General features: G+C 36.7%; 1 long non-coding RNA gene across 1 annotated transcript in view; it reads right to left on the reverse strand.

The window, feature by feature from the left end:
* Positions 1-972: 972 nt before the first annotated feature.
* LOC135271573 (uncharacterized) overlaps positions 973-27,919 on the reverse strand; it is a 173,085-nt gene continuing 146,138 nt past the window's right edge. Inside the window, exons 4-11 of the long non-coding RNA XR_010339695.1 lie at positions 21,476-21,559; positions 19,768-19,994; positions 17,372-17,531; positions 10,485-10,629; positions 8,167-8,508; positions 6,321-6,374; positions 6,117-6,219; positions 973-3,975 (exon numbers count right to left, since the gene is read on the reverse strand). This is a non-coding gene — a long non-coding RNA (uncharacterized LOC135271573). The remainder of the gene's footprint in view (positions 3,976-6,116; positions 6,220-6,320; positions 6,375-8,166; positions 8,509-10,484; positions 10,630-17,371; positions 17,532-19,767; positions 19,995-21,475; positions 21,560-27,919) is intronic.

The raw sequence follows: 27,919 nt of genomic DNA on the forward strand, positions 1-27,919 counted from the left end.
CTTCTCTCTCTCTCTCTTTCTTTCTCTCTCTCTCACACACATACACGCACTGCCCTCACATAAATAATATCATATATTTACAAGCCGAAACTTTTAAGACAAGTGTCCCTATTCATGACTCCTTTGAATGTTTCACCAAATTAAATAGTACAAAATCCTAGGACTTCTCAATTTCATTCTATCCTGGCAAAGAATGTGTATTCGCTCAGTACAAAAAGGCAGGATCATCTGAGGTTATATCCTTCAAGTTGAGATATTCCAAAGCACAGTTGTAAAACCTCAAAAGTAAATCATGTATACAGTTTATCCCTCAACACTTAATTATGTCTTCCTGTTTGCAAATATTGTTATCAATAATTTTAGTTTGCTAAAATCTCCAAAAGTGAATTTTTTTGTTGATTGATTTGCTTAAAGCTTTCCAAATGATTTGGAATAAAATGTAACCAAAATTTAGGTGACTAATTTATAAAAAGTTGAATGCAATTGTAGAACACTTTGGTTGATTTATGACGTGATTCTTAAAAGACAAACATTTTGAGAATCCTATAGTGATGGCAGCAATAAAGATCAAGGATTTACTGCCATGCTAAACTGTGTGTGTGTGTGTGTGTGTGTGTGTGTGTGTGTGTGTGTGTTGGATCAATATCAGCTTCACCAGAAAAAAGTTTTATTATTGTGTAAAATGTTAAAAGTCTTTGTAAATTTTAAGAAGTATGGCTTACATTTCATTTGGTAGAATATTGTCGATATTGTTAATTTTGTAAGAAGATAATTTTCTTAATTATAGATTTCTTAATTTAGTAAGGACATTACTTTTATCATATTATACTTCACCAAAGTTATTTGCTCTTTAGTTTTGAACTTTTCAACTGAAATTATAATGACATTTATAATAGTATGAAATGTTTTGCCACAAACAACATAAATTTCATCTATAAATGGCAAGAAAAACTGAACTAATTTTCAAAGTAACTGACTTTTATTTGAACATCTTATGACGCTAGTATACGTTTTATTCTTTAATTTTTTTTTGCAAACAGATCCAACATATTAATAGTTATCACTTTTTCACGTGTCCGAGAAAACTTGGAATTCAAAATGAGCACAATGAATGCAGAAAATGTTATCTGATCTAAATGAAAAGTCATGCTTCTCAGAGGGGTATGTAGGCTTCCTTCCTGTAAGAGCACATATGAATCCTGTCTTAAACACAGTCTTTCCCACGTAACTACCAACATTTGAAATACCTATTGATGCTTCTTCACAGGGTGGTGTCTCCTGTGCTTCCTATAACCATTTTATAGTGAAATTACTGTGGTGATAAGAGGATGGTAGGTACACTGAAACGTTTTGTGCCAATTACACATTTATCATCAGTTTTTTTGATACATAAAGATTCAATCATGCATTTTTCATGAAATTTGCCCTTTCATATTTTGAACCCATTACTGCCCAAAGGGTTTATTGCAAATTATACAAGTATAGCCAAACAATAAACCGAATCAATAGTAATAGATCTATGTATGGTATCAACTGAGATGATGGCAGAAGTGGGGAGTATAGAGATCCAACTAATCTACCCTGACTGACTGTATTTCCATTATTAAGACAAATTGAACATGAAAACATCCAAGACAAATGATAAGCCATTCAGGATTCCAGGACAACAGGCATGACCGAGGACTTCCCTGGGCAAACTGAAATGCATGGTTACTATAGCTACAGTGGACACCTATTAGTTTGTCTTGTGCTGGCCTGTTTTCTTATTTTAGTAATGGTGCCTTAATTTCTTTTTTAGGGAGCTGTACTTTTCCGGTTTAAGCTCATGTGTTTTAGGTCATGGTAAATGTACTTAATGACTTCAGGGACAGCTACACAATCCAGGAGACAGTCAATTAGAATATTGAATCTCTTAACCTCAAAGATTGGTTCAAAAATAGGAATATGACCAAGGCTAGGTCAATCCTTGCCCTCTGATAGGGAAGTGGTTGGCTGGAACTACAAAAAGGGAGCACCGCCTTCTTCTGGGAATGCAGGTGCCAAGCAACGTGGGCACCTAGGACTTCAAGTGGCTGTGTTTGTAGCTAGCTCGGTGGAAAGAGCCTGCCCAAGAATAAAGCCAAAGCAGAGAAAAGGAGAAGCTGAAAGATGTAGGACTAAAAGGGATAAAATAAAATCCCTGAATCTGAGAATTGCTGAAAATAATTTTTCTTTTGATTCTCCTTGTTATAAGAGACAATGAATTTACTACTACCCCTTTTAAAGCTGGTTTAAATTATATTTTCATCACTTAAAACCAATCAAACAGAATCCAGTCTGGTATAAACCTAAGGGTGGCTATTGTGATGTCATCCCCACAAAAGCAACCAGGTAATTTAGTTTGTATTTATGGAAAACTACCTGGTTTTCCTAGGCAGGAGGAGGTAGGAGGGGAAGACTGTGTGTTTGGGGAGGTGTAAATGGGAGAGATGTTAAATTTGATTATGGGATAGCACTCTGAGTCAGAGGATGGGTAGGCAATAAAACTGACTTTTTCATTATGGTGATTTGTATCCTAGAATACCAATTGTTTAAACTGAGAATGGGTCATTTTTGAAACATAAATGAAAGAAAAATAAACAACTAAAAGATATTCCTCTCCACCAAAGGAAAAAAATGTAATCAATAACAATGAAAAGAAATGGAGGAGCTATTAGTGGTTTTCAATTAAGATGTGCCTTAGTAGATATAGGTGGTAACACAGTTGTAAGTTTTTTAAAACCTGAACAACAAACAGCAACAGTAAACAGTGGGCTTGGCTTCTAGAGAATATTCTTTTAGAGAATGAAAAAGAAAAAGCGTAAGAGAACTTCCTTGTGGGTGAAGAGCAACTGTCCCCTTTAAGACTATTGAAAGTAAGCTATAATAATGATAGATACTAAAAACTTCTATCTTTTTTTGTGATATTTAAAATAAGGAAAAGTTGGAAGCAATATAATTGCTGAGTGAAGAAAAAACATTCAATAAATTATAGTACCTCCCTAGACTAAAATACTAAAACTCATTTTTTTAGGAGAAAAATTAATGACACAACAAATGTATATAACGCAATGTTAAATTAAAATAATTAGGTGCAAAATATGGAAACACATTTGATTTTCATGAGAAATAATTATTAATAAGTTTAGAATCCACCTCTGAATGGTGAGATAATGAGTGGTTTTTTCTAATTACAATTTTTCTGTATTTCATATTTTCTACAATAATAGAAAAAATAAATTTTTAAAAATAAATCTAAAAAAGGTCTCCTGAACTTCAATTCTTAAATGTCTCCAAGGAAGACTATTTAATTTTCTTCTTCTGAGTTCATTCCAAATGTCTTATAATATTTCTAATCTGGCAAGAAGGAGGCAAAAAGAAATTTAGAATATCTTTAAATGCAAGACGAGGTGGCAAATTAAGATCACGATGAGGATGAATAAAACTAAAAATGGCTACAATCGGAGTTATGGAGCCCCTGGTTACCTGCCCAGTGGAGTTCAGGGACCAGCAGCAGTGAGTAGGCTCACCTGAGAGCCTGTTAGAAATGATGAAACGGGTCCTAACTCAGACCTTCCAAAGAAGAATCTGCATTTTAACAAGAGCCCCGAGCGATGTGTAAAACATACATTTGGAGACTACTGATGTAGAACTTTGGGTTGTTGGAATTTTAGTCTGCCTGTTTTATGCTGCCCTGGGGGTTGCATTGTTAGGGCAGGCACTGTAAGTCACAGCTATTTTATTTTTCTACAGCCATCAGTGGAAGATTAAAAACAAGGGTGGGTAATCAGTTCTCAGCTCTTTTCTACCTTAAGAGCTATTCCCCATTGAATGTTCATAATTTCAGATGATTCAGCTTGGAATGTTACTGGAGAAGAATCTTGCTTGTCATTTGCTGTTTTCATTTCAAACAGGTCTTTTCTCTTTTTAGTTCTGTTGTGTAAAATAAAGAACTTCCTATAAGGGAAAACACAGAGATAAAACTCATTGCAAAATTAGTTTGTTTCCAAGTTACCATGCTGCCTAATCTCACAGGCTGGAATTCCAGCAGTGCTGTCTTCACGATCTTGTTAGTATAGAAGCATGCCTTTTTGTTTTGTTTTGTTTTGATTTGCTTCATTTTTGCCCCATCCTGAACACAAGTTTGGGTTATACTGGCAGTTGTTATAATAGCTCATTACACCCCTATTTGGCCAAGGATATGGGTTAAGGAATAAATCAGAGTCTTGATGGTTCAGTTCGTGCCACTCCTGGCTATTAGACGTGTGTCACTGAGCAAAGTTCCAATCAAAGCCGGTGGGGAGGCAGCAAGGGGTCACAGAGCATGCACGTGCCTAATTGCTGGGCGGCCGACTAAAGGAAGTTTGTAATAAAAGGCCATTAACTACCGGCCTTTCCAATCAGTGAAGCAAGAATACTAAGAAATTATGTTTAGCAACTAACAATTTGAAGGAAAAACCTTAATGTACATGTTTTTTTCCATTCCCACCCCTCATCCTAAACACACACACACACAAAACCAATCAAACAACCAAAAAGCCCCATAGAACATATAATCAGTTTAATCTTAAATTAGATACTATAGAATTCACAAAATTTACCTTTTAAAGGGTAAAGAATAGGGAAGTTTTTTCTGATCATTAAAATATTCTTCCCTAAAAAACCTTGTATAATCCAACCCAATTTATTTGAAATATGAATTTGTGAAGGAAGATTATTACCATATTTATTTTAAAATGTACTTGTATTAATTTATTATTTAATAATAAATTAATTCTGTAAATCAAGCCTAATTAACCATTATGTAATATATAAAATATCTCTCCAACAGCTTTCCTGGGCACTTTCTCATCAAGTGTTCTCTGTATTGATATCCTTTCTATTTTTATCCTCCAGCCCAAAACTGTTGAGAGAAAAAGTCAATTGAATCTTGGTTTTATACACAATGGTATCTACGGTCCCAATTATTAACTGCTAGGTCACTGGATATTGCAGCTATGAACCTCAGCTCTATTAGTAGGCAGCTGGGCTGGAGCTCACCAGCTGTGGACAGAGCAAGGCCAGCCCTTGTGGCAGTCTCGTGAAATGCTGGCTGTCGTTTTGCCCTTTGACATAAGTAACTGTCCAAAGTATGACGGACTAGTTGTTATTTTCCTTTCAGAGTTTATTATGGAATTCTAATAGTATTTATAGCATCCTTTTCCTAAAAGCAACAGCAAAACAATTCAAAGGCACATACATATGAAGTTTTGTTTTCCATTTTGGGGCTTCATGCATCTGACCTCCTAGATGTGTTCTGTGAGCTGTTAGGTGTTCATGAACCACAGGTAAACAACCTCTGGTTGCTTAAACAATTAGTGGAAAGGAAGACGAAGATGTGGGATCCTGGGACAAGGACCTACAGACATATTTTTCTGCTCACATAGTTCCATTGCTAATATAATGGTTTAAAACCTGTAAGTCCTGGCATGGTGGCTCACACTTGTAATCCCAGTACTTTGGGAGGCTGAGGCAGGTGGATCACCTGAGGTCAGGAGTTCAAGATCAGCCTGGCCAACACGGTGAAACCCCTCTCTACTAAAAACACAGAAATTAGCTGGGCATGGTGGCACGTGCTTGCAAGCCCAGCTACTAGGGAGGCTGAGGCAGGAGAATCACTTGAACCCGTGAGGCAGAGATTGCAGAGAGCTGAGATCACACCACTGCACTCCAGCCTGGGTGACAGAGAGAGACCCCATCTCAAAAAAAAAAAAAATATATATATATATATATATAATTATTTAAAAATAAGTAATTCATTTTTATTGCATTTTGTCTAGTTTAGCACTTAATCCTGATCACAGCAGCACCTTCCCACAGTTACAATTACCAGCGTCTAACAATCTTAAAAAAAAACATTTCTTTAGCTGAAATCCTAGCTTGATTTTGTAGAGGCAATTTGTAACAGAACAATTAAACAATGACATCCGTGCCCTAAAAGTCAAAGCATTGTTTAGTAGTGAAAGCAGTTTGACACAGGTACATACACAATATGTTATATAACTGAAGGCACTTCTTAATTCCTTTCTGCATTAATTTATTTTATTTTGAGCACTTACACAGCAGCACGTTCTGGTGGATGTGTTGGGAGCGTCTTCTCTTATTGGGAAGTAAGCCTGCATTCCCACCATGGGAGAGTCTGTCGAAGGTGAAGAACTCTATCTGATGAATATGTTCACAGAATTATCACTACACAGACATATAAAGAGTAATGTGTATATTCTCCTCAAAATAACTTCTTATTAGAAATCAATCAAACTAACCTTGCTGGCACCTCTTCTCCCATCTTGCCTTCAACTTTCCTTGCCCTTCTATTCCTGTCTCAATTTAGAAAGAAAAAACACACACAAAAAAGAAGAAATAAGAAAATAATCTTTGGTCTTAGGGGATGTTTTATCTATCTCTTTTAAGGGAGTTAGGTGCTTTTGAACACTTGTATACATGGATGTATCTCTCACCTTTATGCAGAGAATCTCTGGCAGCTGCTTATATCTTGAGGACAGTAACTATATTTTTCACTTGAAGAGAATATTCATAGATATATGTTGATGAATAATGTAAAACAAACTCTTAGTGTAACAACTACAACAAATGCTTACATAGCACTAAGAGTCACATACTTTTCTAAATACCTTACATAGAGAGTGCAACCAATGCAAAATTGTGGATCAGCCCATGAATATAGAGGGTTATGTTAGGAGAAGAGAGTTTCTGGTGAGAAGATCAGTTCTAGCAAGGCTGTGTGATCAAGCCAAAGACTTTAAACTTCATCTTGAAAATTCTGGGATTATTCTAACTAGAGAAGTGATTTGATAGTTGGCCCTTTGAAAATACCTCCCTCGTTGCTTCGTGGGAGGCACTGGGTATGGAGGAAGGGAGATGACTGTGTGGAAGGAGACTGAAGGGATTCAGGTGGAAGAGGGGAGATAGAGATAAATGGGGGTGAGACGTGTGCATATGTAAGTATTTAGGGGGAAATTTGGGACAGATGTCATGTTTTTGGCAAGCATAATTGGGCAGATCATGGGTGGAAAACTCAGTTACCTACAGAGGTGAGTGAGATGGATGGTGAAATGACTGAGGCTGACAGGGCAGGATCCTGGTAATTGAAGGATTCTTGCCTTTCTAAGGGAAGACAGACAATGTTCTGAGTCTGCTGGATGTTGACATGGAAGATTTGGGGTCCAGGCTGGACGGATTTTTGCAAAGAACTGGAATATGGATTTTTCTCTAAGATTTTCTTCTCGTTGTTGTTTTTAAAATATTGAAATATTGACACCTAATTCAAAACTTTTTTTTTTTGAGATGGAGTTTCACTCTTGTTGCCCAGGCTGAAGGGCAATGGCACAATCTCGCTCACTGCAACCTCCACCTTCTGGGTTCAAGCTATTCTCCTGCCTCAGCCTCCCAAGTAGCGGGATTATAGGCATGTGCCACCACTCCTGGCTAATTTTGTATTTTTAGTAGAAACTGGGTTTCTCCATATTGGTCAGGCTGGTCTTGAACTCCCGACCTCAGGTGACCCTCCCTCCTCAGCCTCCCAAAGTGGTGGGATTACTTAGAGGTGTGAGCCACTGCGTCCAGCCCAAAAGTTTTATGTAACATTAAGTAAGCCACATAAAACACTGGGGCGGCTTGAATTTGGCTGGAGTGCCACAGTTTGTTGTTTTGCTTTTTGTTTTTTTGTTTTCCAAATCTCTGGGGTAGGTGCTAGTATTACTCACTGAGAAAGAAAGCAGGGACAAAAGTAACGACATAGGTGTATTTTTATTTTCTCTCCGACTTCCCCTATTTTCTGGGCCTGAATGCATTACCATATATTTAATTTAGTGTGCATCTGTGTCAGGCACTGGATGATCACTTCAGTTGCATTAACAAAGCATGAGCCTAAAAACCTTCCTGCAGAATTACTTATTGGTTCTGCTAAGAGTCTAGAGCCTAGATAAAAATTTTCCAATATTATCCTTCTATACAGCTTATGTCTACATGATTCTTAGGACAGAATGCATTATGTGGATGTGTATTTGAGTGTGCTGGAGAGTGGAAAGATCTTAAGCAAGTCTTAAGTCTATTGAGCAGGAGCTAAATTTAGGAAGAATTTGTACCTACCCAGAAGATTTGGAGGATTACCAAGATGGTGGACAAGGACGACTTTGGAGTTTAGTGTCTGACTTATTCTGGTTCTTCATAAAAATACGTTTATTAAACTTTACTGGAAAAAACATATCTTTACATTCATTTTCCTTAGTGTTCTGTCTTATGTCTTGTAGCAAAAGAAATGTAATAATCCAAATGAAAAAGTTCCATTATGGCTTGTGGGAGAATGTTGCGCATTCTTTTGAGAGAAGTGGGGCTTCTGTTGTGATATAAATTCCAAAGCAGAAGTGGTGACATCCGTATCCATATGACATGAGAATTCTCTCGATCAATGATTGAAAGTGTGGTCTAAACCTGAAATAGTTAGATGAATTTTAATTATTTTAAAAGACGACAAGATGATTTTTCTTTGTATTTTATTATTGCCAAACAAAGTTTTGACATGCCTGAAGGGATAAATACACAGATTCCAGTTTAGGCATTTTATTAACCAAGCAGGTGATAAACTCACAGTATATATTAAATTTTTTTTCACTTTTGTTAGGAAACATTAGACTTTGGAATAGACAGATGAAAGAGAAATAAAAATCATGGCAATCAAAGGCACAAGTCAGAATAAACATTTTTCACTTTCTCTGCTTCTTCAATTTTGGATAATCTATTGATCTGTGACCACCAGGAACATGTTAGGGTCACCAGAAGCAATATGGAGTGTGGAAAAGCATTGAGGTTAGACTGACCTGGGTTTAGACCAGTGATCTGCCGTTTACCAGCTGTGTGGTCTTAAGGAAGACATTCAGTGATAAATCACACTGCTTCACAGGATTGTAGTGAGGACTGGACATAGTGAGTATTCATCGCTTAAAATATCAGTTGGGATTAATTAATGATCGTTATTCCTATTATCGTTATGACTATGATTTAGGGAATGACCTTCAACATCTTTCTGAAAACTGATGTATTGGATTTGACCAGTGCTCCTGTGAAGCTGGAAACCATCATTCTCAGTAAACCAACACAAGAACAGAAAACCAAACAGCGCATGTTCTCATGCACTCATAAGTAGGAGTTAAACAATGAGAACACATGGACACAAGGAGGGGAACATCACACACTAGGGTCTCTCGGGGGATGGGGGGCTACAGAGGGACAGCAGGGGGTGGGGGCATTGGGGAGGGATAGTATTAGGAGAAATTCCTAATGTAGATGACGGGGTGAAGGATGCAGCAAACCACCATGGCATATGCATACCTATGTAACAAACCTGCACATTCTGCACGTGTACCCCAGAACTTAAAAGTATAGTAAATAAATTTAAAAAAGAAAAATAAATAAATTGCAAATGCCAAAAAAAAATTGCAAATGCAAAAAATATCCTTAAAAATCATCTTAAAAATCAGAGATATGAGTTTTTATATGTTTTTTAATTTTTTGGTTTTGGTTTAATTGTATTTTAACTTTATGCCTTTGGCTGTTATTAAAAAAACCTTGAATAACTGTAGAAGATACAAGATTAAAATAATAGTCTGTATTTAATGAGCATGTTAGTCTAGCTGTAAATAAGTTTGAGAGTGGGCACTGAGATTAAAATCTCCATTTTACTATTGCTATAGGTGACTTCCTGTAAGTCTTTTACCAATTGGATAAAAGACTTACTTCCTGATGGTTTTGCAATATGAATAAAAAGGTTGGTTTACCTCTTATTAGGAAATATTTAAATTGTGATCTCTCTAAATATTTTATTTTCTACATATTTGTGGGTGTTTCAAGAACTTTATATGTAACATGATTTCAATAGAATCATGTCACATATATTAGTTTATATTTAAGATTGTTCAAAGGAGGGAAATTCATTTATGTACTAAAGAGCTAACTGCTAGTTAGAGAAGACATATATATCTTTGACATAAATGGTAAGCAGAGCAATAAAGTTCTATGTACAAAATTGGAAAGTCAATTACAGTGTCAGAATAATCTATTTTAAATAAACAGTAATTAGAGAGACGCTTCTCTGTTTCTACAAATTGGCTTGCATGGACTTCATTTTTTACCTAATTGTAATTTCTAGATATATATTACTGATGATATATCTTCACACTTTACAATATGTACTATGTTACGTTTTCTTGTTATTGTCATATAAGTGTGTCAGGGTCAAAGTTTGACCCCGATTTTGCATAGATAAATCCCCAGAGAATTTTACTAACCAAAGGCATCATTTTGTCCTTGAAGCAACATCAAAGTAAATGTGCTTTATTATAGCATGAAAGATATGTCTTTACACTCCAAAAATATATATTCTAAGAATGTCATTGGTAAAAATGAATTACCTGTTCTGAATCTCTGTTCTCTGGAGACTTTATAACATTTCAGGAGAACTGAAATGAGTAACAGCAAACTCCTTAATTTTGACTATCATTACAATCTATTCAGTTGATTATGTGCCAGACTTAATTGATTTATCAGGAAGGCAACCTGAAAAAGAAAACTTTTCTTCTTATTTATTTATTTATTTATTTATTTTTTGAGGTGGAGTTTCACTCTTGTTACCCAGGCTGGAGTGCAATAGTGCAGTCTTGGCTCACTGCAGCCTCTGCCTCCCACATTCAGGTGATTCTCCTGCCTTAGCCTCCCGAGTACTTGGGATTACACGTAACCACCCCCACGCCAGGCTAATTTTTTCGTATTTTTAGTAGAGACGGGGTTTCACCATGTTGTCCAGGCTGGCCTCAAACTCCTGACCTCAGGTGATCTACCCACCACAGCCTCCCAAAATGCTGGAATTACAGGCATGAGCCACTACACCGGGCCTTTTTTTTCTTATTTTAAATAAAATGTATGAACATAGTTTTGAGATACCTCACAGTTGTTTTATTTTTTATTGCTATTCAAATAAGAAAAGTTAATGTGTATGGTCATATTATTATGAACTCACAGATATGAAGTAGATGGTTAGATTAACCAATTTAATTTTACCGGTGAATGTTAAAATGTCTTTCCACCACGAGTTTTCAGTAATACAAAGAAAGGAAGAAGGAAAGAAGGAAAAAAAGAAAGGGTGAAAAGAAGAAAGGAAGTAATCAAAGAGGAAAGATTAGCTTAATCATTCAGTCGTGTGAATGAAGGCATTTCATCATAAATAAAAAACTCCATAGGATGAACTAGAAACACATGCGATGGGCCTAAAGAAAAAAAAGAACAGGGCAACATGTGCAGGTTAAGCTGTTATTGCAAGTAACTTTTTAGCTTTTATAATTTTCAAACAATTTATTCCTCTCAAATAAATAACCCAGAAAGCCATTTTCCCTGAAATGAACATTTATTCTTAAAGCATTACAGTGTATTAAAGAGTTTTTATATTTCATGTCAGAAAATGCTCTCATATAGCATAAATAACAAGTGTGTGTGGATCAGTGTCATTTATAGTTGACAGCTGTAGTTATCTTTTTGGATATTTAATATAAAGATGTTTATATGTGTGTGTGCATGTGTGTGAAATGTTTGTTAACTGAAGGTAGGTACAGCATTGCTTGTGTGAAAGTCAGGTAAGTAGAAGAGGGTAATCGACATTAGATTCAGGTTAAGAACTGGTTTAATTCAACATGTGAAAAATTAACAAAAGAAAACAAACATAAAATGCAGGGCTCAGTGGCTCACACCTGTAATCCTAGCACTTTGAAAGGCTGAGGCAGGAGAACTGTTTGAGGTCAGGTATTTGAGATTGGCATGGGCAAGTGAGACCTCTCTCTCTACAAAATAAAAAATAAATTAGTCAGGTGTGATGGTGTGTACCTGTAGTCCCAGCTAATTGGGAGGCTGAAAGCAGGAGAATCCCTTAAGCCCAAGAGTTCGAGGCTGCAGTGAGTTATGATCAAACCACTGCATTCCAACCTGGGTGACAGAGTGAGACTCTGTCTCTAAATAAAAAAAATAATAAAAAGAAAAAGAACAGTATAGGTTTTTTAAAAAGAATTAACTAATGCCAGGAGCAGGGAGGGATAACTATTATAGTAACTGCCAGTTAATAGAAGAGTGGACCTAAGGGCATTTCCGTGGTGGACAACCCAGAGAGCATCACTCTTCAGGTATCTGGGGTCTGCCAAGTGTGAGATCCAGATGCACTAAAGGCAAGTCCTGCATAAACAGGCAGAACAAGATCTTCATTGGGCTGGAGAGCTGAGAGATGGGATGTCATATCGGGGCCACCCTTAGACAAGAACTGATGACTTTGGAGAAGCCAGTCAGAGAGAGAGAACGTTAGGTTGGGAAGAGATGAGCTCAGGGGAATGGAATAATGCCTGGCATTAAATACTCATCTCATTTTATTTCCTAAATTACTGAGATGGTTTTTTGTTTATTTGTTTGTTTGTTTTGAGACAGAGTCTTGCTCTGTCACCAAGGCTGGAGTGCAGTGGCGTGGTCTTTCCAGGAGCATAAAGTAAGATCCTTATTGCAACTGAAAATTAAATTTACTTCAAATTTTCTTAGTATCTAAAGGAAAAATTATATATACTGATGGAGCAACTCTTCTGAAAAATAACTCAACATCATTTTTATTTTGTGAAAGGGCTGGAGAAGTTCTCTTGGGAGTTTTTTACCATTGCATTTAGTTCTGGCTACAAACTTCATGCTGCCCTTTCTTCTGTGATATCAAAAAGCATGCAGCTGAGATGGGCATGGCTTATACACAAGTGAAGTCTAAAGGTTAGTGTTAGTTCATGTAACTTTCCTGTTATTCAGATAACTGAGGCTACTAACAATGAGGACAGCACTTTTTTTTTTCTGAGACAGGGTCTCACTCTGTCACTCAGGCTGAAGTGCAGTGGCATGACTATGGCTCACTGCAGCCTTGACCTCCCTGGCTCAAGTGATCCTCCCACCTCAGCCTCCTGAGTAGCTGGAATCACAGTGCACACCACCACACTTGGCTAATTTTTGTATTTTTAGTAGAGATGGAGTTTCCCTATGTTACTCAGGCTGATCTCGAACTCCTGGGTTCAAGTGATCTGCCCACCTCGGTCTCCCAAGTGCTGGGATTACAGAGTGAGCTACTGCACCCAACCAGCACTTTCTATTAGTACTTTAGCTTCTAGTCATGAGCTACAAAGGGACGTGAGTACAACTACCCCGTTTCACTTCTCTGGAGGGGTCTCTGACTCACATTCATTGGGTACAAAACCTTATGGACACCATATGGGAAAAAATTTAGTTGAACTGAATTAAAAATGTAAGAAAATGTTTGGGGAAGTAATTAATTCAGTGCTATTTAAAAATATTTATGTTGATATAGCTCAGGAATTGCAGGTTCTTATAGTCATAATAGAGTTCTCCCTTTGAAAACTCAGACATGAAGTAATTGAAGTAATTTCAGATTTTGCCTTGGTTAATTACTAGCTGTGTGGCCTTTGGCAAGTTTCTTAAGTTTGCAAAAAATCCAGTTTCCTCATCCATAAAACCTGAAAAATAATATTATCTGCCTCATAGAGCTATTGTCTATATTAAATGAGATCGTTTATGTAAAATGTTTCACATAGCACCTAGCACCTAGTAAACAGTCAATAAGTCTAATTTCTACTATGGCTAATTGGATGTTTACTACAGTCTGTTACTGAAGTCATCTTTACTGGATTAGAGTGACAATTTAAGATTTTATATCAAATAAATATTACAAATATGCAAAATGTAAAATGGTATGATCAAATAAATATTTATATGGAAGACTTACTTTATTAAGATTCTAGCTTGCAATACATGATTGAGAATTTTATTTGGGAAGTACCCTCAATTGTGAAAAGAGGGGTTCAGATTCAATAATCACAAAGATGCTAATGTTTCAATTCTACATAGCACTAATTTTTAATTGAGAAATTTAGTAATAAATTTACATTTATAATGACATTCAAATTAGGTGTCCGATTCATTACTTTATTTTTTAGATTGATTCAAATATTCAAGGCATAATATCTTAACCTAATACAAAACCAACTTGATGGGATAGAACATAGAACACTTATTGGGGGAATATGTTGAAATAAACTCTAGCATTGCAAAAACTTTTTTTTTCCTCTTTAATTTTTGTGGGTAGACAGTGGGTGTATATATTTATGGGCACATGAGATATTTTGGTACAAGTATGCAATGCATAATAATCACATCACAGAAAATTGAGTATCCATTCCCTCAAGCACTTATCCTTTGCGAAAACCTTGTTTTGAGTGTGTTTCCATTGGGTATGTCTTTTAAGTGTACCACTGTGTTTCTTTTATTTTAGAGGGAAGAAAAGGAAGCAAAGGAAGTAAGCTGTAGTGAGAGAGACCAAAATAGGAAGACTCTGGAACTGTTGCCAAAGAAATCACTGTGGTAGATTTGCAACCTGATTTTTAGACTGGAATTGTTCAGATGAAGTCAGATAAACTTCACAGAAACATCTGTACTTTATAGCGTTGATCTGAAACACCAAATACTCTGGCAGTTCTCCCATCCCTCGCTCTAGTTTTCTCCGAAGTGAGTATCTGAAAGCTCTGTCCTCCACCACTGTTGCAAACTTCTAATTCCCAATTATATTCCAAAAAGCATATACCATGTGATTCTCTGCAAGTTAGATTGAAAAACAAAAATTTGACTCCTTAAATGTATGTTTACTTATTTATTTTCCATTATCTATTCTAAAATATAGTCCTTCTTCCATAGGCCCTAACTCAAATCACCCAACTGATGCCCAAATCATATACTGAATGATTTTTAAAAAAATATAAAGTAGCATTTATTTATTGAACAAATCATAATTGCCTGTAATTATACAAAGTGATGTTTTGATGTTATGATAAATATATTCAGTGTGGAATGACTAAATCAAGATAACATATCCATTAACTTAGTAATTATCATTTATTCCTCCTGTCTAACTGCAACTTTGTGCCCTTTAACCAACATCTCCCCACCTCTCCATCCCCAGCCTCTGGCAACTACTCGTCTACATTCTGTTTCTATGAGTTCAATTGTTTTAGCATCCAGAAATAAGTGAGAACATGTGGTATTTGTATTTTTGTGCCTGCATTATTTTACTTAGCATAGTGTCCTCCAGGTTTATCCATGTTGTCACAAATGACAGGAGTTTCTTCTCTTTTATGACAAAATAGTATTGAATTGTGTGTATGTGTGTGTGTGTGTATATATATATATAATTGTAAGTATATATATAAGTACATATATGTATATATGTATACTTGTATATATGTACACATATATATATACACTTATTATATTTATTATTTAGATTGATCCAAATATTCAAAGCACAAGTATCTTAACCTAATACAAAACCAACTTGTTGGGATGGAACATAGAACAGGTATTAGGAAAATTTTGAAATAAACTCTAACTAACATTACAAAACTTTTTTTTCCTCTTTAATTTTTTGAGTAGAGAGTGGGTGTATATATTTATGGGGCACATGAAATATGTGTATACACACACACACACAAATACATATATCCTAAGGACGCACTCATATGTATATATGTATATAGAAAACAATATTTCATTGTTATATATCAATGATTGATTCAATCATTCCACATTGATTCCAAATGTTTTATTTATATATATAAAATTTTCTTCATCATTCATTCATTGGTGGATACTTAGGCTGATTCCATAACACGTTCAACTATTCCAAATGTTTTATATATATATTTGTGCGTGTGTGTGTCTCTGTTATATATATATATATACACACACACACACATATATATACACACACATATATATGCATGTATGTATATATGTGTGTGTGTGTGTGTGTGTGTGTATATATATATATATAATTTTCTCTATCATTCTTCCATTGGTGGTTACTTAGGCTTATTCCATAACTTTGCTGTTATAAATAATAATGAACACAGGAGTGTATGTATCTCTTCAAATATTGATTTTTGAGTCCTTAAGATATGCACTCAGAGGTGAGATAGCTGGATGTAAATTCTTTTTAACATCCTTTTACTCAAACACCCCATCGTTCCCCATAGTCTGTGTTGTCTCTCACTGCAATGAATAATAAACCCAGATTTTTGGGTTAAAAAGTGGTTCCCATTGGTCATTGGCTGAAGGGTGTTTAACACACTATTTTTGTTTTTAAGATTTGAGATTTTCCTTTCATAAGACAGTTAGGGAGTGATAGAACCTGGGCTCCAACCCTGCCTGGGTTCATAGTCTCTGCCCTAAAACACACATAGTAGTTGGTGCAATGGGAAACATTGACATCACCCAGGAATGAGATGCACGTTTTCATGAGATTGGGCTTAGAATAAAACCCGAGGGAATATACAAACATAAGGGGAGCTTAGTGGAAGTGAAGCTGACAGAAAAACCTGATAACAAAGACTAGAAGATGGAAGAGAAGGAAGGAAGAAGTGGTGTCCGGAAGTTTGAAAAGTAAGTGTCACAGGTTGCAGAGAGGTGCAATGAAATAAGGAATGAAAAAAGAAATGTCTACTGGATTTCACAATCGGATGTGTTGGGGAATTCCGGAAGGGACGTGCAGGAGAAAGCCAGCATTTGTAGAAGTTGAGGAGCATGTGGAGGGTGGGAGGGTAGGTAAACGACTCTCCACTGGAGGCAGTGAGAGATGGGCTGGAAACCACAGGGGGGCAGAAGCCAAAATTTCTGTTTCTATGTTTCTAACAGAAGAGAAACTTGAGCATGCACACAGATCATGGGGAAAGAGAAGAAAGAGAGGGAGGCTGGAGCTAAAGACAGAGATAATGACAGAGAAAGAGCAGAGATCTCAAGAGAGAGGAGAAACATCCATCTGGGACATGCATGGAAGAAGGTTTCTACTAAGGAGAACCAGCCCTCTTGTAGTCTGAAGATGCCATGATTCTGGACACAGGTTATTTTATCAGTGCTCAAGAGGGAACAGGCAGGGAAGTAAGCAAATTCCCGCCTAATGGCCTCATTTTTCTCCGGGACACTGAAAGCGAAGCTGTTTACTGAGACAGTTGGAGGAAAATGGGAAATAGCGGCTGTAGGAGAGCGGTGAAGACTTTTTAGTAAAGATTTATGCTTTCTTTGTCTAGCTGAGTATTTTCTTTCCTTATTCATAGATTTTTGCTTAGAAGGTAGGAGATGAAAGCTGCTGGGATGAAATTGGATGAGCCCATTTCATCTATTAAAAGGCTTTCTTGGCTGTGCAATCTCTGACATTGCAGCTACTCACGTGGGTCGTGAGCAGGCAGCTGCTTTAAGGATTTGATCTTGGGTTCTCAGGATCTCTCTGGTGCCTCCTGGAGCAAGTCCCTGCAGTGACGGATACAACCTGTAGCAGAGAGCAAGTAAGGCAGGGAGAACAATGACTACTGGTTCCTCAAGGTGCTCAGCTGTGAAAAATAGAGATGCAAAAATGTACAATTACTCTCAGATGATGATTAACAAAGCATCAGTAAATCATTTAAAGTAACTCATTGGAACCTGAATCTAAACCCAGTATTATGGGGATTGCACAGCTTTTCTATAATTTACTAACAATCCCTTAGAAATAATTATTTGGAAATTGTTATTTAACATCATGAAATTAGGCCATAGCTCACACTCATACATGGTCACGTGTACTCACTATTTTAATTACAAACCTATGAGAATTTGTTGGTGAAATAAGAACACGTGAAAGGTGCTGTAGGAACAAAGTTTCTTTCCATATTTCTATTCAAGCCATCATTGTGAGTAGACTAAAATAATTCATAATTCTGCTGAAAACTACCTAGAGTTATCACATAAAATTCAGGACATTCAAATGAATTTGAATATCAGATAAATGAAGAATAGATTTTTAGTGTTAAGTGTGCCCCAAATATTGCATGGGACATAGTTATAGTAAAAACATATTGCTCTTTATCATAAATTCAAACGTAATTGAGTATCCCATGTTATTTGCTAAATACGATTACCCTAAAATCTCATTGCTTATAACTTGATTTTATGGCTGTAGAACCATTGCGGGAAAGTGGATGGCTAAAGCAGCATTACTAAGACCTCTCCTAATGTTCTCCTGAAAGACAAGTGCACATTTTAACCAGCTTCCAAAAATATGGACCCATCACTGTTATTTTCCTTTGTGAAGGAATCCACTGTGAGTAAAACATCGATGTGGAATATTTCAGACTCCCATTTTGCTTCTGAGCTTATTACCAAGATTCGTCTGGATCATCTCCAGCCTGAGATACCTGAGGAAATAGATTATATCAAAGGGAGAATTCACAGCATCAACAACAGCAGACACGATGATTTGTTCAGATATGCTGTGCTACAATTGAAGACACAGAATCTAGGAAGAAGATCCAATCTCTCTATTGTCTTGCGTTTGTATCTAGAAACATGCTTGTTTTAAAGTGAAATTGTTCTAGGAATATGTGTTCTGCTTTTCCTTCCTTCCCTTGCCTCACCAGCGCGCGTGCACGCACACACACACAGACACACACACAGACACACACACACAGAGTCACAGAACTGAGAACTTTGATTTAGAATATCTTTTTTATTGTTATTTATTTATTTAGACACACGGTCTAGGCCTTAGAGAAATACTCCTGAGATGTCGCCAGTGAGGATTATTCTATTTGCAACCAAAGGCTCTTGTGGTCTGGGTGTTGCTACTCTTTGCTAGTATTATGTGGGTAGGTAAGGTTTCCTTTTTCCAAAATGATGACGTAAATGAAGTTTAGTTTTCTAATTATCATTCTTAATATGCTCTTCATGCATTCTTGTTCTTTCTTTCAGTTTGGTGGAAATCATGTCTCTTTTCTTAAAACCCACCCTCCCCCAAACCAAAGCTGTACCTTCCTTCCCCTATCAACACATGCTCTCAGAAAAGGGTCCTGAATCCCCTTCACTTAGAGGTGTGAGTCTTGATCAAACTTAAAATAGCAACTTACTTTCATACTTCTTCCCTATAGACCTCACAAAAGAAGCAACTTAATTCTGAAGAAGGTGTTTCTTAGCAGTTGGTGGGAGGGGACAATTTACGAGGAGAAGTCTTCTGAGGACATGGGAGGTGGTATTTGGATGGCTCAATATTCCCTCTGCATACCATACTGCTTCAAACCCAAGAGTCTGTAGTCAAAACACAATCTGTACAACCATGGGCTCAGCTGCTTATATTTTTGACCCGTTCTATTGCTGTTTAATTGGCTATATCATGGCTGAGGACTGAAATACTTGATGACTAGGTACAGTGAGTTCTCACTTCACATCATCCACAGGTTTGTTCTTGGAAACTGCGACTTTCAGTGAAACCACATATGGTAAAACCATTTTTTAAAATCATCGACAATATAACTAAACGACATTGAACCAAAGGGCATTATTTGAGGACCTGCTGTACATCTTGCTTGCAGTCATGGTTTTCAGAAACTTACAGATGACATTAAATCAGGGCTTACTGAGGTTACTTCTTTTTAAAAAATCAATTTCCATAGGTTTTTGGGGAACAGGTGGTATTTGGCTACATGAGTAAGTTCTTTGGGGGTGATTTGTGGCATTTTGGTGCACCCATCACCCAAGCAGTATGCACTATACCCAATTTGCAGTCTTTTATCCCTCACCCCCTCCCACACTTACCCTCTGAGTTCCCAAAGTCCATTGTGTCATTCTTATGCTTCTGCATCCTCATAGCTTAGTTCCCGCTTATGAATGAGAACATATGATGTTTGATTGTCCATTCCTGAGTTACTTCACTTAGAATAATAGTCTCCAGTTCCATCCAGGTTGCTACAGATACTCAAACTCTGCATACACATGATGGTGAGGGAAGAAGTAACGTAGGGGACTTCAGACAGTCAGAGTCACTGCATGAACGGTGAGAGGTGAACAATAATTCAGGGTGCCAGAGATGAAAGAAACCTCTGACTTACAAAAGAGAAAACCAAGATCCAGACACAATAAGCAACTTATCCAAAGTCGGAAGTATTCAGTGACAGAAATGAAGATAAAATATAGGCTTCCAAATTGTCTTGATTTGTTCTCATTTAAAGACTAACCAATTTTATTATACATGTACCTAAAAGTTTATTAAAAAGCACAGCAAGCTACAAGATAATTTTCAAAACAGTAGGAACATGTAAAACAAAAATATTTTTCAAGGAAACAAAACAAAATCCTTTAGTATTTTAGGTTGGTCAGAAATGCAACTATTTTAACCCAGTGCATTTAATTACAGATAATTTTATAATTAAAACTTATCTTTACTCGAATAAATAACGGCCAAACTTTGCTAATATGGATTACGGCCCAGGAAATTGGACTTGTATTTAAAGAAATGTCCAGATTTGTAATTAATTAAGTTGAAATTATTACAGCAACTTTTTTCCTTTAATTTAGTAATGATTAAGAATGGTATGTTGCTCAGAGCGAAGGAACAAAGAACAGGTATGCTGTCTTATGATTAGAGAGCAAGACTAGGAGCCAGAACTTGTGAGCCTAATTAGAGAATTTTGTAAAGCACTTTGAAGATGAAAAGAACTATAAAATCCCAAAGAATATTGATATTGCCAGTCTCCCTCTGAGTTCTGCCACTAACTTGCTGTGTGGTCTTGAGAAAGAGGAGAGAAAGCAATTGTTAACTTTGAACACGAGGATACAATGATATATTTTGCTTCAATTTTCCTGTTTTGTTTTTGATTTTAAATATCAATCTAATGAGGAAAAAAAATAGAGACAGAGCAATTTTTTTCACCTTAAATAATATAGTAGGTTTTTAGCCATAACCATTTGTCTGGAAAATTCCAACCGCATTTCACTTAATTGTTTTTTGTCTTCATAAAGGCGGGCCTTACTTTCTGTCGTAACATGCTCCTTGAAGCTGACACTTAACATCTCGTGTTTCGTAAGGATTGCCTATGACTTATAAAATGTACAGATTTCAGAGCTATTATTCTAACATAGGTATTCCAAATATCCTAGTTTAAGGAATAATGTACAAAAAACAGATTTTAAACTCAATGTTCAAAAGCAGCCAAGTGGACAATAAGTTTGCACAACTGCAATCCAGGCGTGCAAACTTTTTTATTTTTTATTTATTGTACTTTAAGTTCTGGGGTACATGTGCAGATTGTGCAGGTTCGTCACATAGACATACACATGCAATGGTGGTGGTTTGCTGCATCCATCGCCCCATCATCTATATTAGGCATTTCTCCTAATGTTATCCCTCCCCAATCGTCCCACCCCCTACTATTCCTCCCCTAGTCTCCCACCCCCCAGGCCCCGGTGTGTGATGGTGTGATGTTCCCCTTCTTGTGTCCGTGTGTTCTCATTGTTCAACACCCACCTATGAATGAAAATATATGGTGTTCGGTTTTCTGTGCTTGTGTCAGTTTGCTGAGAATGATGGTTTCCAGTTTCATCCATGTCCCTGCAAAAGACATGAACTCATTATCCTTTCTTATGGCTGCATAGTATTCCATGGTATATATGTGCCACATTTTCTTTCTCCAGTCTATCACTGATGGGCATTTGGGTTGGTTTCAAATCTGTGCTATTGTGAATAGTGCCAGGTGTGCAAACTTATTGTTTTCATCTGCTTGAAGGGGATTTGAGGTTTTAATATTTGCACAGTGGCATTGTGCTGACTAGCTACTAATTTCCAGTCAATTTATTTCAAAAATAGGTTTAACATATGATAATTATTTTAGAAAAAGGCTTTCTTGATCCCTTAAAATTTCCAAACAACTGAAAAAGTTAAATTCATTTAAACAGTGTAAGACATCTTTCACATGTGAATGCCTTTGGATATTCTCTTCTATTTCTCTCTCACTCTTGATAGTTTTCTAATGACCCTGAGCTAGCTGGTCTGATGTCCACATGTGACAGGGAAAATGCCTCCTCACACCTGCCTAACACTTGCAGATGACTTCTAGTATTTCAGAAACAGTCCAGAAAGTAACATGTAGGAAACAATTTAAATTGATACTTTCTTTCGGAAATAAATGTTTCAAAGATCATCTCCAACTGGCCGGGGGGACAGTAGCATCAAAGTATTAAGATCATAACTCCTCAGCAAACTGCAACAGATATGCGAGACATTTATCCTCAGGGACTGAAAACTCTCTTTGAAGCGACACATAAAGCTCAAAATTTCAGAGACCACAAGCTCCTTGGCTTACAGTGCACCTAACGTGGCAATTGAGAGGTGTGGAGTTCACAAGCTGCACAGAAAGCAATTTCGCTTTCATACCTGGTGTTCTTGTTCACCCTGACTAGGGGAATCCAAGTGCATAAGTTGTAATCTTTCCAAGAGCAGTAGGTTGATATCAAAGACTCTTCAGTGAAGCAGGGAATTGTGGCAGTACTTCAAGGAGTGGGATTGCAATTAACTCTTAAATACAGACTGAAGGAATGCCCTGCTTGGTTGCTGCAGGCTTTGCTTGTGCTTCAGAGATGAATGAATATGAAGCACAGAGCAAGCAGAGATGATAACCTGCCGGGCTGCAGAGAGCGTGGGCAGAGAGAAAAGTCGCAGAGTTGATGGGAACATGTACTCGCTGAAATGGGTTTTGAAATTGGTCATACAAAATATTGTATACAATGTGATACAAGAAGGCTCTGTTTCCAATTTTATTGACCAAATAAAAAAAAATTCAAAATTCTCTTGGTATTATTTTTCCTATGTGAATGTGTGTATGGAGTGAGAGGAGTGTATGTGCATGGAATGTGTGTGTTGGTGGGGTGGTGAGAGGAATGTTGTTCCGCTAACAAGGTGACTCTGACCCTGTTATGTGTGGGTGGCAAGATGTGAACAAACGTCACCTAGTTGGGAACTATTAATGACTTCCCGTAGCTCAAAGTCGGTATAGTGGCACTATTTAGGGGACTGCAGACTCATAAGATAGAGAAAATTTAAGCTAAGGAATACATTGTCCAGTAAAAATGCATTCCACAGCCATAAAAAAGGATAAGTTCATAACCTTTGCAGGGACATGGATGATGCTGGAAACTATCATTCTCAGTAAACTGACACAAGAAAGGAAAACCAAACACCACATGTTCTCACTCATAAGTGGATGTTGATCAATGAGAACACATGGACGCAGGGAGGGGAACATCACACACCAGGGCCTGTTAGGGGGTGGGGGGGGGCTAGGGGAGGGATAGCAGAGGGTGGGGGGATTGGGGAGGGATTGCATTAGGAGAAATACCTAATGTAGATGACAGGGGGATGGATACAGCAAACCACCATGGCACATGTATACCTATGTAACAATCCTGCATGATCTGCACATATACTCCAGAACTTAAAGTATAATAAAATAATTTAAAAAGAACAAAAAAATGCATTCCAGCTTCTTAGGTACAGGTGATAACAGTAACAACAGACAGCATTATTCTTCCATGAAGAGATTCCAATTGGCTGAAGAGAGCTTTCCTAAACTCACAGCAGGAACTGATTCTTCTCAGAAAGTGAACTTGATTGCATATGATCAACTCAAATAACTTTCTTAATTAATAACCACTCAGAAAAGCAACTTGATAGACATAAGCAACTGTAGGTCACGTTCTCTCTCTCAGGGTTTGCAGGTTTCAACCATGGCAACTTTGTCCCGTTCACTGCAGTTGTCTTACGTTGCCTTGTCTTCCTGTGTCTGACCAGAAGTAGGACTTAATTAAGGGGGAATAGCTTCTTTTGGGGGCATTCTAGCCAGGGATGTAGCACCAGCCAAAAGTTTTTGATCATTTTTCTGGGTCCAGACACCTGTTTCTGCCTTAGCTGTAAATCCCAGGTAAGAACATTCTATATGTGGGTATATATGTCTATATCTGCATACGTGATTGAGAGAAAGTACTCTGTGTAGCTATTCCACTAACACGTCCAGGCAAGTGATAACAAAAATACATCCAATATAGAAGAAAGAAAATACGAAATACAATTTAAAAGTCATCTTGCATTCTGAATGGTGTATATAGATAGTGAGCATGTTTTTCTAACGCACATTGGGTGTTATGGACAGCCAGACTGTATCATATGATTTTGGGACAGTATATTTTATGTTTTGAAAATATTCCAAATTTGTAATTCACAACCATTGAATATATAAAAATGGGGTGTCGTTCCTAGTGTCCCATTTAGTTTTTCTGTATCAAACTAATGTGATCCTTTTATGAGAATTTTTATTGCCAAAGCTGGGAAAACTGCCTTTTGTTTCTCCGCTGGCTGCTTTTTGTACTTCCAGTGATGGGTGTTGGAAGCACCTGTTTTCTCATAGAACTCACTATTCCTTCTATCTCAAGTTTATCACAAGGCTGATGTTCCATTCCAACTCTACCAGTGTCAAGATTAGGCTTGATTTCATAGTAACAGAGAATCAAGTGCAGTCGATTAAATAACATCAACGTTTACTTAGTTCTCATACAAGAGAATTCCAGGAGGGATAATAATGTAAATTTCAAGAGAGCTACCATCCTATAGATAGCAACTTTAAATGCCTAAAAAAAAAAAAAAAAAAAGAATAAAGCAATTATTTTAAGGCTTTGGAAAGAGACCAAAGGCAGGCAGAAATTGGAGGGGATTTAAGAATTGAGAGAAAGAAGCTACACTGGTATATAACCATGTTGATACAGCTTTTCCTTTGAGGGCACCTCCAGTTCTCAAACGACAACATCTAGAACTCAATCAGATACTTCAGCCTTATGGGTTTGAGATGTTCAGAAAACAGAATTCAGGACAGCCATACTGTTTGTGTGTTTATTTATATTATTATTATTTTTTCTAACTATTTTATTGTTTATTTGTTTTTACAGATTGAATCTTGTTATGTTGCTAAGCTGGCTCAAGCAATCCTCCTATCTCAACCCCTTGAGTAGCTGGGATTACAGACATGTGCCACTGCACCCAGTTGGGCATTGGCAATATTTAGAAATGAAGGGGGAAATCTTAAATAGAAGGGTAAAACAGAGGAGAGGAGCTTCAGAAAAAGTGTGTTCAAGTGCTGAGCAAATCCTTGGTTGGCACTGTGCATTCATGAGGGAATATAAGGCAACCCATGGAAAGCCACAGCTGGAAGCCTGAATGCACCAAGCAGAGATTTCATGCATTATCCACAGAAGAGATTGAGTTTGGATTTTGAGTTCTGACAAGTTAGAATGGCTTGATAAACACCTCAGGAATGGACTGAAATTCCAGAAGGGTTATTCTTTCAGGAATAAAGTCTTGGTCTCAGGATTAAAGGACTCATTTCAGAACAAGGGCAAAACCAACACAGAATCACACGAGCAAAGTTAAAACTATCTTTCCACAAGTACATAGTAATCAGCCAGCAATTTAAACGTCTGCAAGATAAAAAACCAACACTCTTCTGAGGAACCTATAGAATTTTCAAACTTCAATTTTTAAAGAGTATCATTCAAAATTTCGAATATAAATGAAGATTGTTAGACATATGAAGAAACAGAAAAATGTGATTCATCTTCAAGAGCAAAATAAGTCAGTAGAAATAGACTTTAAGAAGACCAAAATGTTGAAATTAGCAGATAGGACTTTCAAGGAATTGAAGGAAGAGAACAGTTATAATTAATGAAGAGACAGGAACTGTCGACAGAGATATAAAAACTATAAACAAGAATGTAAGGAAGATTTTAAAAGTAAAAGTGAAAAATTTATTGCATGAAAATTATTCTAGGAAACTAATGCAATCTCCATCCCACCCCCATCTTCACAATTGCTTCCAGAATCAAGATCCTAGGAGCAATTAAAGATCTTTGGCCTAGGATCCCGTAGTGTTTCTATCATTGAAATCTTAGCTGTTTTTAATACTATCCAATCTGACTTTTTATTCATTGGTTCTAAATGGTTTGATGCAACTTTCCTCAGTAGACATGTTTCTAAAAATATTTCATGCAATGGAAAATTGTATACTAAATAAAATTTTTAGAGAACTTCTTGATTTCTTATAACATTTAGTAAAGGTGGTTGGACAGAAGAAGAAATTAAGATGATAGCTATGGTATATGATCATATCAAATACGACCACTGCATTTGTCAATGAACATTTAAATTTTGCTAATTTTAAAAATCATCATTCACAACTAAATTTAAAGATATCTTCGTATTTAGTAGTTCAATGTATTTGAAAGTAGTGTAAAATCAACCAACATGCTATTACTATGTCTGGATGAGGCAATTAAAACTTCAGTATTAGCCAAATATAAGGATATGAGTTTGCCCATTTGTGCCAAATATTTTAAATCAAACAAAATCATTATGGTAGGAATGGAAAAGCACTTTGCAAGCATTTGTACAGTGCAAAACAAAGAAAATTTCTGGTTGTGTTTCTCTTTTCTGTTTTTAAGAAGTAGTGATGCTTTTTTTTTTCAGGGCTGAATAAACTGAAGTGTGATTTTTAAGAAGCAGAATACTCCTCAGTTTTGAAAACGTTGCTCCCTTACCAATATCTGCAGTCTCTTCACTTGCAGATATTAGTAAAGGAGCAAGATTTTAAAAATGAAAGAAAACAATTTGATGCATTAATATGAGACAGACATAATCTGGGTGTTAGAATTAGAATCCAGGATGATCATCTCATGATTTGAACTAAAAATAAAGCAGTATTCCAAAGAATGACTGGAGAGGATGTAAAACTAACATGACTTAATGTCTTCCTTTATTGTCCCTGAAAACAGGAGACTTAATAACAATTGGCCAGGCAGGCAGACAACTTGACTTCTAATTCTAGTTCTGTTAACTGCATGCCTGTCCCCACCCCACCCCAAACAAAAACAAAATCTTAACCCTACTGTGGTTTAGTCTCCTTTACAGCACAAAGCAAGATTCAGCAGATCATCTCAAGGTCCTTTCAAGGTTCTGTGGTTCTATGAATTTACATAAAAACAGGAATTTCCAAGGGTCGTTTCAGGATAAGAGTTAAGGCACTTGGATTTTGATTTATGTAAAATGTAGTCAAGCAGTTTTCTAGTTACCATTCAAAGCAATGAGAGTAGATCGGGTCCATTTGCATCTCATGTCATTTGCTGCCTCTAAGTTCACAAAGCCTGTATTTATTTGTTTCAGCATAAATACAGAGTGCATATCTGGGTTGAACACTGAAAGTCCTCTGGTTGTACAGAACTCGAGTAAAGCTCAATGCAGAGAGATATGATGTTCATGTCTCATTTTAGGCTTTTTGTTCTTTGTGTCTCTGTGGAAAAACCTTAAATCATAAGCACAGGTGAAACTGACCCTTAGTAGGTTTAAATGATGTAATTTTGAATAGGGGAGATAATATGGAATGGTTTGTGATGTAATGGACACTGTATAACAAAATCCCAGGTTGTAATTTCAGCCATTATTAACTTTGCAACCTTGGGGTTTTATTTGCTTATCTGTACAATGCAAGTCCTAAATCAACTCATCTTTAAATACCTTTGGTTCTAACACCATAGGGTTATATTTCATTTTGATTTAACTTGTCCCTTTGGCAATATTCTTTGTATTGCAATTTAAAATTAAAAACCTGATTTAAATATGAAGCATTTCATGAGCACCAAATGAAAGTAGTCATAGCAGTTCAAGACCAGCCTGGCCAACATAGTGTAACCCAGTCTCTACTAAAAATAAAAAAATTAGCTGGGCATGGTTACTAAAAATAAAAAAATTAGCTGGACACGGTGGCAGGTACCTGTAATCCCAGCTACTCAGGAGGCTGAGGCAGGAGAATTGCTTGAACCTGGGAGGTGGAGGTTGCAGTGAGCCAAGATCACACCACTGCACTCCAGCTGGGTG

The sequence above is a fragment of the Aotus nancymaae genome, unplaced genomic scaffold (assembly GCF_030222135.1).
Source record: "Aotus nancymaae isolate 86718 unplaced genomic scaffold, 86718_ANA_hifiasm-v0.15.2.pri h1tg000083l, whole genome shotgun sequence".
Taxonomy (NCBI): Eukaryota; Metazoa; Chordata; class Mammalia; order Primates; family Aotidae; genus Aotus; species Aotus nancymaae.